Source organism: Austrofundulus limnaeus, unplaced genomic scaffold (assembly GCF_001266775.1).
Source record: "Austrofundulus limnaeus strain Quisiro unplaced genomic scaffold, Austrofundulus_limnaeus-1.0 Scaffold15, whole genome shotgun sequence".
Lineage (NCBI taxonomy): Eukaryota > Metazoa > Chordata > Actinopteri > Cyprinodontiformes > Rivulidae > Austrofundulus > Austrofundulus limnaeus.
Window position 1 is genome coordinate 2,265,301 of NW_013952417.1, and position 13,061 is coordinate 2,278,361.

Here is a 13,061-nt window from a genome sequence, read left to right on the forward strand (position 1 = left end):
AAGATTATTATTCTTACACAATCAGTTCTTGTTTAGTAAATCAGTCTCAAAACAAGATCAAAAAGACTTTTTGGCTGGATATAAGGTTTTAAAACTTGGTAAGATTGATTTGCAGTGTAGTTGTCACATCTGAATGTCTGAAATAAAATCTATCCAAACATTTCTGGAGTTGATGAATTTATTTTGTGTCACTCGTCAGCGAGGCAGATGAGTCTTCTCTCACCGATGAAAAAGGACGGCCCCTGTCACGAGATGAACTCCTCAGGAAAATAATAAGAGTCAGTGCAATAAAGTGCCTAACCCAAGCTGAAATTATAGTTATGGATACATTGTAACTTTTTTCTAAACTTTTAGTTTTTTTGCATCTGATTTCTAGAGTCTGCAAACAGAAAGTTTGGCCTCACAGGGAGCAAGAAAAAACTCAAAGACTAGCGGGCATCTCTTTGGTAACCAGCACACCCTGGAGGATGAAATGATGTGACATCATCAGCGCTCTTATTAAAAATTACTATTTTGTACCATAGTTCAACCATCGTAAACCTATGATGGCTGCATTTATTGTTGTTTAGGTTGCAGCTTGCACATGTAAACATGAGGAGCTGAATTATTTTGCATGTATGTCATAAACACAGGCCTGCCTTGATACAATAAATGAAAATGATTTGTTTAGTTGGAACTTATCAGGTTTGCAGGCATAAAGACTCTGGTAACCAGCTGTCCTTTTGATCCCTGTCTTGCCATCTGGCTTTCACTAATTCTAGTCCCGGTACCGTCCCTCCTCGCTGGCAGTGCTTCACTATTTGCTGCCCTGCTCAAACAAAAAGGTGGGAGGCAACAGGGCCTTTTGTAATTTTAATTGACATGCTGAGACATCCAAAAGAAAAAAAAGGAATAGCTTAACTTTAGAAAAGCTTAACTTTTCACATTCATTTTGAGTACAGTTTCTGTTGTCGGGAATAACAATGGTTGTCTTCAAATGTATGTTTACTAATCCAACTCGTTTATTCAGATTGTTAAAGTTTCCCTCCAATTTTTTTTCTTACAGTTCTGCTGCTAATCTGTAAAGTGGGAAATTATCTGAACCTAAACAGAGCAGATTTCAGGTAATTAGCCAAATTAAAATGAGTCTGTAGAAAGTGTCAAAATTTAGTATCAATGCATGGACTTGTTTTTTCTTCTTCTTCTTCTTCTTTAGTTTTTGTTTTGTTTTGTTTTGTTTTTTTTCCTCTAAAGTATGTTGGATGTTTAGGGTTGAAGTTTGTGCATTAAAACATCTTAACTGGTGATCTGGAATGGTATATGTATTTGTTTTAGATAACCTAAWAAATCAGAAATATCTTGAATCAAGTTAGGATTTGAACACAGAAACATTTGGACAGATTTGATCCAGCATTCTGTGCCATCTGGAGACCGACTGTAAACAGCTTCATTTGTCTGCTTAACAATGATCCCACTTCATACTCTGCCTCCAAAACATATGCTGAACTGCTCCGCCAATGTCATAAAATTATTATCTGCAATTATCTACAACACACACACACAGCAGAAACATCAGTCATGGAATTGCTTCAGCAAGTCAGCAACTTTTACTGAAAACAAAGGACAGGAACAAAAAATAAATAAATCTCATATATAAGAGAGTTTAAAGTGCCTGTGACATGCCTATCCTTCAAAGACAAAAAGTCAAACAAAGCATATTTWTACTTAAGAAAATTGGCATAGTACAAATGATTTAACCCATTTTGTCACATAACTGGCCTGTTTTCTTTTTGAACTTGGCTCAGCTAAAGTGAAACAGGAAGTGACATCAAAGGGGAACTCATTAATAAAATTAACTTGCTGGTCTCTGTTCATTAAAACAGAATTGTTTAAACTTTAACTCTTCTTCATCTCTCTTTGATGGCGACTAAATTTAACATAAAGAAACATCAGATTCTTCTCTACAGTCTGTGTTGTTAGCTTTTGTAACATCGCTCTGTTTACATGTTGACATTCCCCTTTGACATCACTTCCTGTTTCTTCACATGCAAATATCTCAACAACAGTTCATCTCAGCAAAATGAAATTTGTTTTGCAACGTTGTTTTGCAATAAAAGTTATCTTTCCAAAAATGCTTYGTGTTTATTACAAAAATTAGGGATGCATGATATATCGGTATTGATATCGGTATCGGCCAATATTTGTCATTTTTTTTAAATATCGTATCGGTCCGATGTGTAAAACTAGGTCAACATTAACATCCGATATTGATTTACCACTTTTTAGCTTTGTGTTTCTGTTTTGGGAGGGGAGATGGTTGGTTGAGCGGCATCTGTTTGATCATGATAGTGATACTGACGCTGCGCTGCCAGTAATAACTGAAGTAGGGAGCCATGTCAGAGGTCTGGTACACTTAATTTGCTCATTTAAATCTTGTATCATATACTTGGTCAAATTAAGTAAAATTTACCTGATTTATTCACAAATCTTTAATTATATTCTTAATAACTTTTACTAGATAATGATGGGTAAATATTACATGAATTTGTAGCATCTAAATTTACTTAACAAAAGTAAGTGCAAATTGTTACAAGGATTTTTTCTAGTGAATCTTAGAAGTTCTTTATAACAGTGCACATGCGTCAAACACAATGTTGTACAGTACCGCACAGCTACAGAGAGGTGTAGCTCTTGTTGTAGTTCAAGACTTCACCACCAGGTGGCAGTTTTGAAGAACCTTTATTGAATTCTTCTTCATGAACAAAACAGACAAAGTGTAACTCACAGGTCTTATTAATGACCAGGCCTACCACTCATGGTTATTTCTGCTGAACGGTTTAACACAAGTTAACAAATAATGAACACACAAATTAGAGTAACACAACACACTAATTGCTGAAAGAACAATGTTAACCAATTCCCTAAAATGATTTAACAACAACAAACATGAATCYTACCAACAATCCTTCACTGCAGTCACATGACAAACAGCCAAACACAACAGAATGCTTCAATATACTGTACATTCCCTGTTCCCTGACAACTAAATATCAACAACATTATGACATCAAACTATTGCACACCAACAAATGTATTCAAGCAAAAGAAACCAGACAACTTGTGTTTTGTTTCGACCATGTCTTGTACTCTCCTTGAAAAGTGAAGCAAGGGAATGAGGAGCAGCAGCCTTTGTGTGTGAGTGTGCCCTCAGTTTTAGCCCAGAAGAGTAGAAGTTACTTAAYATATTCATGTTTATGTGCTGTTCAGAAAAATCACTTACATATTACTGGTAACTTTGAAAACATATGGTGGGGTGGGGGTGGGGGGTGGGGGTTCCAGTACGCCTGTAGCTTGCGCTGTGCTGTTTTTGTAAGAGTAAGAGAAAATATTGGGACGACTAAAACAACAAAAAATACTTTTTTAATGTGATCTCAAGATGCCACACTCATAATGTTGGGAAGGACTCCCAGCTACATCAAATTTAGCTCAATATCTATGAAACTGAGTAAACTGAGGTTGCAAGTTTCATTCTCATCATGTAGTCATCTAATGTGCCCACACGCTGTTAAACTTTCAGCAACAGGTGATTAAAAGCAATTAAAAGACATTGCAGCAAACTGAGTATTAGAGGAGCAATAATCGACACTGTTTTACCTTTTTATTCTGTTTTCAGAGAAGAAATCTGAGCAATGGTGCAAGCTGCTTATAGCTGAATTAATACCGTTGATTAAACACTATTTCCCTTAATGGAAAATCATTTAAAACAAACAGGATGTTTTAGGCAAAGCAAGGGGTTCTTCACATCTTCAAGTGTAACGTGAGCTTTTTTTGTCATCATTCTGTCACCTATTTGCGTCTGTCACATTATCATATTTCTAATCTAGAACAGTCAGTGTGGCTTGTGAGAGGAAATAAATAATAATAATAAAAGAACTTCACTTTGATCCAAAGGAGTCTCAAATGTCATTTATCCAAACATCCTGCAGCGAATGAGCACGTGACRGAGCAAAGATGGCATTCACCACAGAGAGAGGGAGGGAGGCACACTTCCTCTGTGAAAAGGTTTTTTTTTAGAAAAAAAAGGAGATTGTGTCTATTTTAAGAGACATATTCTTTACTGGCAACTTGGCAAACAATTAACAAAGCGTGTTGCTATATTTAGGCTTTAAAGGCCACACTGAGGATCTTATCAGCTCTACGAGGCAAAGGGATCATTTGTCACAAATGTTCAAAGCAGGAAGGAGAGGTCATCGTGTTAAATATCAATAATTTTGTTCTTTTTATGAACATGTCGGTATAATGTTGTTTCCCAGCATTTTCAGCAAGTCAAACTGACACTTTTTGAACCTTTGTGCCCAAACAAGCCAATGAGTTGAGCTAAAATGGCTGTGAAAACAGACCGTCAGATAGAAAAAAGGCCTGCGCTGTGGTGGCAAACCAGCTGGGTGGTGGTGCTGGGAGACGAGACGCAGGAGGCTGCTTTCTTTGAAATTCAACTCTCGCTCGGCCCCCTCCGCTCCCTAAATACGCTCGGTGCACACGGCCCTCTGCATTGCCATAGAAACCTCCCTTTTAATCACAACAGAAACCTCATTTCCTGCCCCCTGACAAAGAGTCCTCACTGCCTGCAGAGCCCGGCCCGCATCAGCCATTTTTCCACGGCCCACCTCTGTGTGTCTTCAGACGACCAGCCTCCTCTTTGTACCCCTCCTTTCCACATTTTCTCTGACCTTAAATAAGCCCTCTTAAAAGTGAAATTGCAATAATAGCTATGACTCCATCAGTTTTACAGATGTTGAGTTGGAATTCAGTGTGATGAGACTGAGCTCCAACTTTCATCGCTGAGGAAACACTCAAAATCTTTATACAAAACTTTGTCTGTTAGTGTCAGACTGTTAGCAAAATATCTCATTAACCACTGGGTGTATTTTAATAAAACTTTCAGGAAATGCTCATTAGATGTACCGGTACAACTGATTTACCTTTAGAGCCAATTCAAGTCGACCACCATGGCCAACTAATCTTAGAAAACACAAAAAAGGCCATAAGTTTTGCAGATCCAGTGCTATCATTCCGTGAGGTAGCAGAGAATCATTCACAACACATCCTCATGAAAGGCAGTGATTGATAAGCATTCCCTCAAGGAATATTTCCACTTTTATTTTTTGTGACTGCTCCCTCATTCTTCCAGTTTTACTGCAGGTGAGATTGTTTTTCTGAGCTATCCTAAAAGTTTCTCGAAACACTTACACACCCAGTTGTGCAAGCCGCAGCGTGTTGAGTTCCTTGAATCCGTCAGTGGTGTGCTCTTCACAGTTTCTTTTCATCAGTTTCTCGTCCTCAACAACGACCGGTGTCTCGCGATGCCGTGTGTGGTTTTTCCAGAGGGACTGCACAAACTGATTGAAAGGTCTGAATAACTGAAAAGTTTTAGGAAATTTCGTCTGCGGGGTTTTATTTTATTTTATTGCTTGTTTTTTTTTTGTTTGTTGTTTTTTTTTTGCAAAAGGCAGCTCATTTCCTGATTTCACTCCTGTGTTTAGGGAACTACTGCTGTTTGTTCCTTTGACGTTACTCATTGTAAGGTCATGAACACCAGTTCGAAAATGTATTTTTATATTTCTTACTGAATGTTTTCTCAAAGATTCTACGGTTGTTTGATTCCATCATTACGTGGATTACAGCCGGTGACGATYGGAGTGCTTTATTTACATTGAGTGCATATACCTGCATTTCAGAATTTTACATCAATATGTCTGGAAAATGACTGGGATAACCTCTTTCAAACTGCACCATCTGATATACAACCCCTGGCAAAAAGTATGAAATCACCAGTCTTGGATGAGCMCTCATTCAGACATGTCATTCTGTAAAACAAACTCAGATCAAAAACATGATACAATAATTTGGTCATTCCAAAGTGCAACTTGTTGGTTTCAGGAACACTCAAAGAAATGAAGAGAAAACATTGTGGAAGTCACTGAATGTTACTTTTATTGACCAAGCTTTTGAAATGAGTGAGGAGGAATCCACGTAGCTTTTCGTCTTTTTGTTAGAACTGCCACCAGCTTACATGGCCGAGTTAGCAATGTAGGTACAAGCACAAGGTACGATGTAACTGCATAACAATAACTTTCTGAACATACGTGCTTCAAGTACAGCATCCGTTATGGGCCATTCCATACATAAACGGTCGTTAATAAATTGATCTACACAAGCATAAGGAAAAAAATATGGAATCACTCAATTCTGATGAAAAAAGTATGGAATCATGAAAAACAGATAAACAAAAGACAAGTAAAATACATCACTAGTATTTAGWTGCACCACCTTTGGCTTTATAACGGCTTGCAGTCTCTGAGGCATGGACTTTGAAGTTTGTTYTACAGAATGAAACATCTGAATGAGTGCTCATCYAAGACTGGTGATTCCATACTTTTTGCCAGGGGTTGTAGTTCAGACTGAGCTTTTTTTGTTTGATTTCATACTTTGCAATGAGTGCCTTTAATCGAAGACCCTAAAATACCCCGTCCCCTGTCTCGGCTCCGTCCTCCTCCACATGTCTGTCTCCTGCTTGTTGATTTGGGATCATTGCCAGGTATTTCCCCAGTTGGACCGCCTGCTTAGGCTCAACTCTCCCTCCCTTCAAACTAGGCCACACCTCCACACCCACCAACCCACCCTCCCTCCATCCCACCATCCTCTCCCTCCATTTCCATCCAGGGATGTTGCTAAGCAACCACCCACCATGAGAGCTGGTGCTTTTAGCAGCCAATCAAACGGCTGAACACATTTTCAAACCATCAAGCCAGGATGATTTTTTTTTATGTTCATTTCTAACGGAGATTGCAAAAATTGCAAACAACTGCTACTGTTTGTCCATAGAAGCTTTAAAAGCTTGGAGACAAATGTCCATGTTGTGAGTCTGTCCTCTGCACGTCTCTGCAGCTCACCACAGGGTGGCAGCATGGACAGTTTTCCATGTCCCCGCACACATAGCATGTAAGATTTCTTTCTTTTTTTTTAACTGCAGTTGCTAAGCAATCCTGACTCATATCTTACCTGTGAAACAGTTTTTTTAAACATTTTTTGCAGATGTCCCTGACACCATTTTGTTTTTGTTATCACCATTTTGAAATGCACCCATTTTTTTTCTCACGAGAAAAAAGCAAATCTCAAACGTGTTGGGTTTGAAACAATCTTAAGCCTGTCGTTGCTGCAGATTGTTGTAAAATCCTGGTGTTTCTGTCCGTTTGARTGACTGAAATATGCTCCACGTCCAGAGGGGAGGAGGATTTGAGTTCGAGTTAAATATTAGCCAYGAACTGTTTCAGTTGGCTTCATCTCATCTTGCAGGAGGCAGGAAATGTGCTCTTGAGTGATTAGGCCTGCAGCTCTTGTCTCCCACTTTACAAGCATTTGGAGAGAGCGGCGTTCTCTTTGATTTGATGTGTTTGTGCTACAAGGCTCTCAGATGTTTCACAAACTGATCTGTCAYTATTATTTTTGCTTTATCACCTAAATGTTTTGTCTTTTTTTCCACTTTCCCTGCCCCCCTCTCAGTCCCCATGAGTGCGAGTCCCTCATCTCTCAGCTTCAGTTGCTGTGCAGATGGCTTTTTGTTGGTGCCTCACAATGGGTCTAAGGTCAGTGTGCCTCATTCCATGAACACACTACAACTTCTTCACTCCAGCTGACTCGTGGCAGTAATGTGGAGTTTACATGCAGATTTCATATCAAGCGTCAGCGCTAGCTGCTGTGAAAACGGTTGTGTCTCTGTGCTGGATTAAGAGGAAGTTGGTAAACCACAGATGTAGTGGAGAGATAGGCTGGACATTTCACCCATGTAAATTCAGTTTCTAGTTTTCTGTACCCGAGCCACATACTCTATACATAATCCCCACGTAATCAATACATAAGCCCCCCCCCACCCCACCCCAGTCCTTAAAGCCTGTTCAATGTGTCGGTTTGCAGTTGAGTGTTGCAGCATCTCCGAAACAGAACCAGACGCGAGAATATCAGTTAGACGAGCCAGAGAAAGAGAAATGCAAATCTGCCATCTGCTCTGTGATCCCAATCCACCCTTTACTCATCATTGAAGATCTAATGTGAGAGTTACACATCGCTCGGCCCTTCACGTTGAACTGAAAGGCGACATGCGTTTTAATAATGGTAAACAAAAATACAGCGTGGAACACGAGAGAAGACTGGGGCAAACGGAAATAAAGTAAAATCTTGTTCTAATGTTCTTTGTATTAATAGACACCATAAAATATTTTGTGCTAAAAACTTGAGTAAATTAAAGGTCTGACATGCCTTTATGAGGGTGAGGGAGTRGGGATTATGTATTTTCCAGGCACATAGTTTGGTTCTGTACCACAATCAAGTGATGTTACCTTCAGTTGTTATGAAAATGCTGTATTTCTCAAAAATAAACGCCTCTGTCTCTTTAAGAACCTCCTACCGTTTCTGACACTTCAGCACGTCTTCACAACAATGCTTCGGGGAAGAGAGGTGCTCTGTGGGGTGGGAGCTCAGCTGCAGACTGAGCTCCGGGGGGGGAGCTTTGCACAAATAGGCGGAGCTTTGTACCAGCAAGCGTTTCAGCAGCTCCACAACAGGAGATTCAACGATTCCCCAAACATGAATGAGTCAAAGCAACACTCTGGGTGTGTTTTGGATGAGGAAATTACATTATAACATGATATAAAGGTCAAAGAATAGGTTTTGCATAATAACCCCCACCCCCCCTTTAAAGGAATACAAATTGCACCTTCCACTTCTCATTTCAGAGTTTTAGGCTAAAGTCTACATGTGCYGAAAAACTACTGAGTTGTAGCCATTTTTGTCAAACCTTGAAAAAAGTGTGCAATCTCTCACTCGGGGCTGGCAGTGACTCTCAGCAGAAAATTTGAGCTCAAATATGTAAAATTGACAAATGGACATTTAGTACATTTGTTTTTTAAGGTCAATTGGTAGTAGCGAGGTCAATTGGTAGTAGCGAGGTTAATCATTTGTAGAGGAACAGTCGTTGATTGTTTCTTGGAAGTTTCAATAAAATCAGTTCAGTGGTTCATGAGATATTTTGCTAACAGACAGAGTAAACTCCAAATAGTTAGTGGCAAAATTTAAAACTACAATCTTGCATGATCTGTTGGTTCAGATTATGTGTTGATGATCAGTCTTGGCTACTATCAGACCACGTTTTAGGTTAATATCTGTACAACTCACTGAGTTAAAGTCATTTATGTGTTTTTGAAGTTCTGTTTTCTTTGGTGGCCATCTTGAATCATGTTGACTTCAAAAGGTAATAATTTGTAAATTACTTTCTGCAACTTTAATTATAAATCACCCAGTGGTTCATGGGGTATTTAGACATACACAAACTACACAGAGCAAAAACTTTTTTCGCCCTCCTTTACCTTGAAACATATGTCAACATTATGTATAGAATTGCTCAGCCACAAGACAGCTTTTTCCCCCCCCCAAAGTTTCCTTTAAGGCATGTTTTCCATACGAAAAGTGAAAACTTCTGTGCAAGGAAAAGGTTGAGAAACATAGCCATGGGGTCTTCAAGCAGGCCCACATGCAGCAGCAGGAGGAGGAGAAGGCAGGTAGGGTGAAAGAAAGGCGGGAAACCAGAAGGAGGAGGAGTCCTTCTTGCGAAGCAGCGGGAATTACTGGAAATTTCCACTTTCCTCTGGCAAGACGGTGACAGGGGTGGAGCTAGGAGGTGAAATAAATAAGGTAGTGGTGGGAGCACAAGTTTAACTCAAACAGTGTTCTCTGGAAGGAAACTGTCACAGCTCTGATTTATGAGTCTTCATGATTAATATAGATTGGTGAAGAGCTTAACAAACTGCATTATTTGATCCGCTTGATCACCAGCAGCTTTATTCACATTAAATGTCKTATTTTTTTCTTTTTTGTGAGGAAGTTCCTAAATGTTTTAATGAATATTTAGGGGAAAAAAACAGGAAATCCTGACTAAAGAGCAGAATATGCTCGGAGACCTGTGCCTGACCTCTGCAAAGATTACACACAAAGCCATTTATCATCCCTTYGTTAACTCACTTATTCTCCCACAGCTTAAGGAGTCTGATGTAGCTTTWTATTTAAATACCTCAAGTGACCTCACTCCCATCAGCTGCTTCCACYCACTCCTCCCATGCCAGCTGGGAAATGTAGTCCCTTTGGCACATTCTGGATCTGTTCTTTGTCCAATCAGCTGCTGGTTGTACAGCTCACAGGGAAACACTGCACATGTCGGTGCTCATAACCTGCTGTTTGTAGAGCAGGGTTAGACCTCAGTGTCTTGTCTTTATTGGTTGCAAACAAGAAAAGAGACAGTGATTCATTACAGGCTTTGAGCTGGATTGTTTTTACTGCCAAATAATGAGAYTTGTTCGAGATTCTACAGAAGAAAACAAGGAACGCCGATGAGACACGTCAAACCACAACAGCCCAAACAGGATCAGGGTGACACTCTTTTTTTACAGGACACACAAAACAATTTTTAATGTCATTTCAAGCAGATTTGTTCTGGTTTTAGGCACACAAACTTCACTGTGTTTCATGCACTGATAATTGTAAATCTTCATTTGCAGTTTGGTCGTTTGTTATCACTTCCATGTGAATTTTTAGAGTTAATTTTTTTGTTTTTCAYCACAGCAGAGGTGGCATTTTGGAATTGAACTCATGCATGTCTGCACCTTTAATTCAGTTTTAGATTCTCCTATTTAGAATTATTTAAAACAAGTTTCTCCCAATTTAACATTATAACTCTGACATACGTTTGAAGAGTGGATGCATTTGATGATTTTTTTTTAATCCATTTAAATTCCAGATTTCAAGGCAACAAAACAGAAAGAATACCAAGAGGGATGAAAACTTTTGCAGGCCTATATGCAGTTTTTATTTTAAAAAAAAACAGCTCAAGTGTCTGCAGACCTTGCACAGCTCATTGCTCGTGGACGAAATGTTCTCCTCATCAAAAATGACATTGTTGTGATTGTTATTATAAATGAGTACAGTGGGCAATTGACTTGAGGAGTCCAGGAGTGAAGTCAGCTTTATATTGTCCCTACATGAGCCACAGAAAGACAAGCAGACCTTGCAGGACACTGCTGTTCCAAAACAAAAGAGCTCAGTTTGGCTCTCACCAATTCCTCCAATTATTGGGTCCCCTCCCCCCCTCCGGAGCCTGACCTTTGCTCTTTGATGGGCCCCACTTTACCCTTCCCTTCAGCACGCAAATTCCACAAGTGAGGTCAACCTTTTGTTTTCAAGGAGTCGAGGTGAAATTAACCTGCATGTACCCCCCCACACTTTTTTTTGTCTTAAAGTCTCTGACCCCAGCAGGTAAAATCTCCACACTTTTGGGAAAAGTTTCCCCCGKCAGGGCCATGAGGGACGGCAGCATTAATATGTTTCATTTATTTTCAAACACGCGTCAGAATGAACACAAAGAGGCTTTTCTTTTATTCCAGCTTACTTTCTGTGGTCTCACAGTTTTGAGTATCAGAAAAAAAGGTTTCTCTAATCCTAATGTAAAAATGTGGTAAACCTGAAAAAAAAACTAAATTTTCCCCCTACTTTTATTTATTTATTTCTGCTTCACTTGCCACTTGGTCTTTTCTGGTCAGGAAACTTAAGCATTTTATTTTGTCCTTTTTTTTTTTTGGCTTGTGGTTGCAAATCAGTAGCAAATGAAAACATTGAGGTAGGCATGTGTGTGTGTGTGTGGTGGGGGGGACAGGAAATGATCTCACAAATAATCCTCCTCTCTTTGATTGCTCCCTTTTTCCATTTGCAGAAAACTTTAGTAATGCTCTTGTTCTGCTCCATTTCTCCTCCCATAGATTTGCTGTAGTTTTGTGGCCTTCAACAGTGTAGATGTATGCTTCAGTGCTTGGGAGACTTTGCACTCTCCACACTTTCACTTTATTTTTAGCTTCACTGCCAAAATGCTTTTGGATTATTGTTTCTCAATTCACTCATTTTGCATAGGGTGAAAAAAATAAAATAAAAATCCTGCACAGTTGCAAATCATTGGTTGTTCAACAAATTCAGTGTAAAATATTAAAATGAGGAAAGAAACTAAACGTCTAAATAACCAGCTCCTACAGTAAACACAAGCCTTTGATGTTTTAGTGTAATTGCTCTCCACATAATTACATTTTGGCCTGAATGAAAGGCCCGGGGGGCTTTCTCTGAGTCAGCCAGCATCAGACATAGATCAAAACCTGGGCGGCGTGGGATTAACTTTTTTGAAGCTTCTGAAATTCTAGGGTTAAAAATAAATTATGCTGCACTGTGTGTCAATGTGCTGAGACAAGTCTGAGACTTCCTGACAAACAATCACTAAAACACAGACGCAAGCGACGTCATGGGTGCAGCGCACCGATGCAACAACATAAAAATATGAAAGATGATCCTGTAAGCCAAACATTTAGGATGAAATCATTTTGAAGTCTGACAAATGTATCTTGAGGCCTATGCATCATGTCACAACATGTATAGATTTATTAGGCTGTTTTTCTGACACTTGTGCAATGAGTAGGTGCAGGCTTTAGTCCCAAGGTTTGGGAATGTCGCCAAAAACACCTGGATGATCAACTTTAGTGAACCACAAAGAAATAATGGTTTATTTTTAAGCTGTTAAAACAAAGTAGTGTATGAAGGCAAATTGTGTTTTAACCAGTTATAGGCCGTTTCAAACTAATTTTGTTGGTTACCAAATAGCCTGATGTAAATCTTACCACAATTATTTAGTCTTTGCAAACCGATTTATTGACAAAAATATCAAACATAAGCTTTTCATATTTTTTATTTTATATCTTTTATAAGCTGTAATGGGATCGGTCATGTCTTTTGAACAGGTGTTTTGTGAAAAAGAACAATCAATATCTTACTTGTTGCAGATAGCTCTTTAAATTGCTTCATTTTGAAAATATTTTTTTAAAAATTGCAAAAATTGGATTTTGTCAAAATATTGTGAATACCTGAAGAAAATGTTTGAAATATAATCTTAAAGAATGCTCTGAAGCACTTATCTGAGCAGTACCGACAATTATTGATGA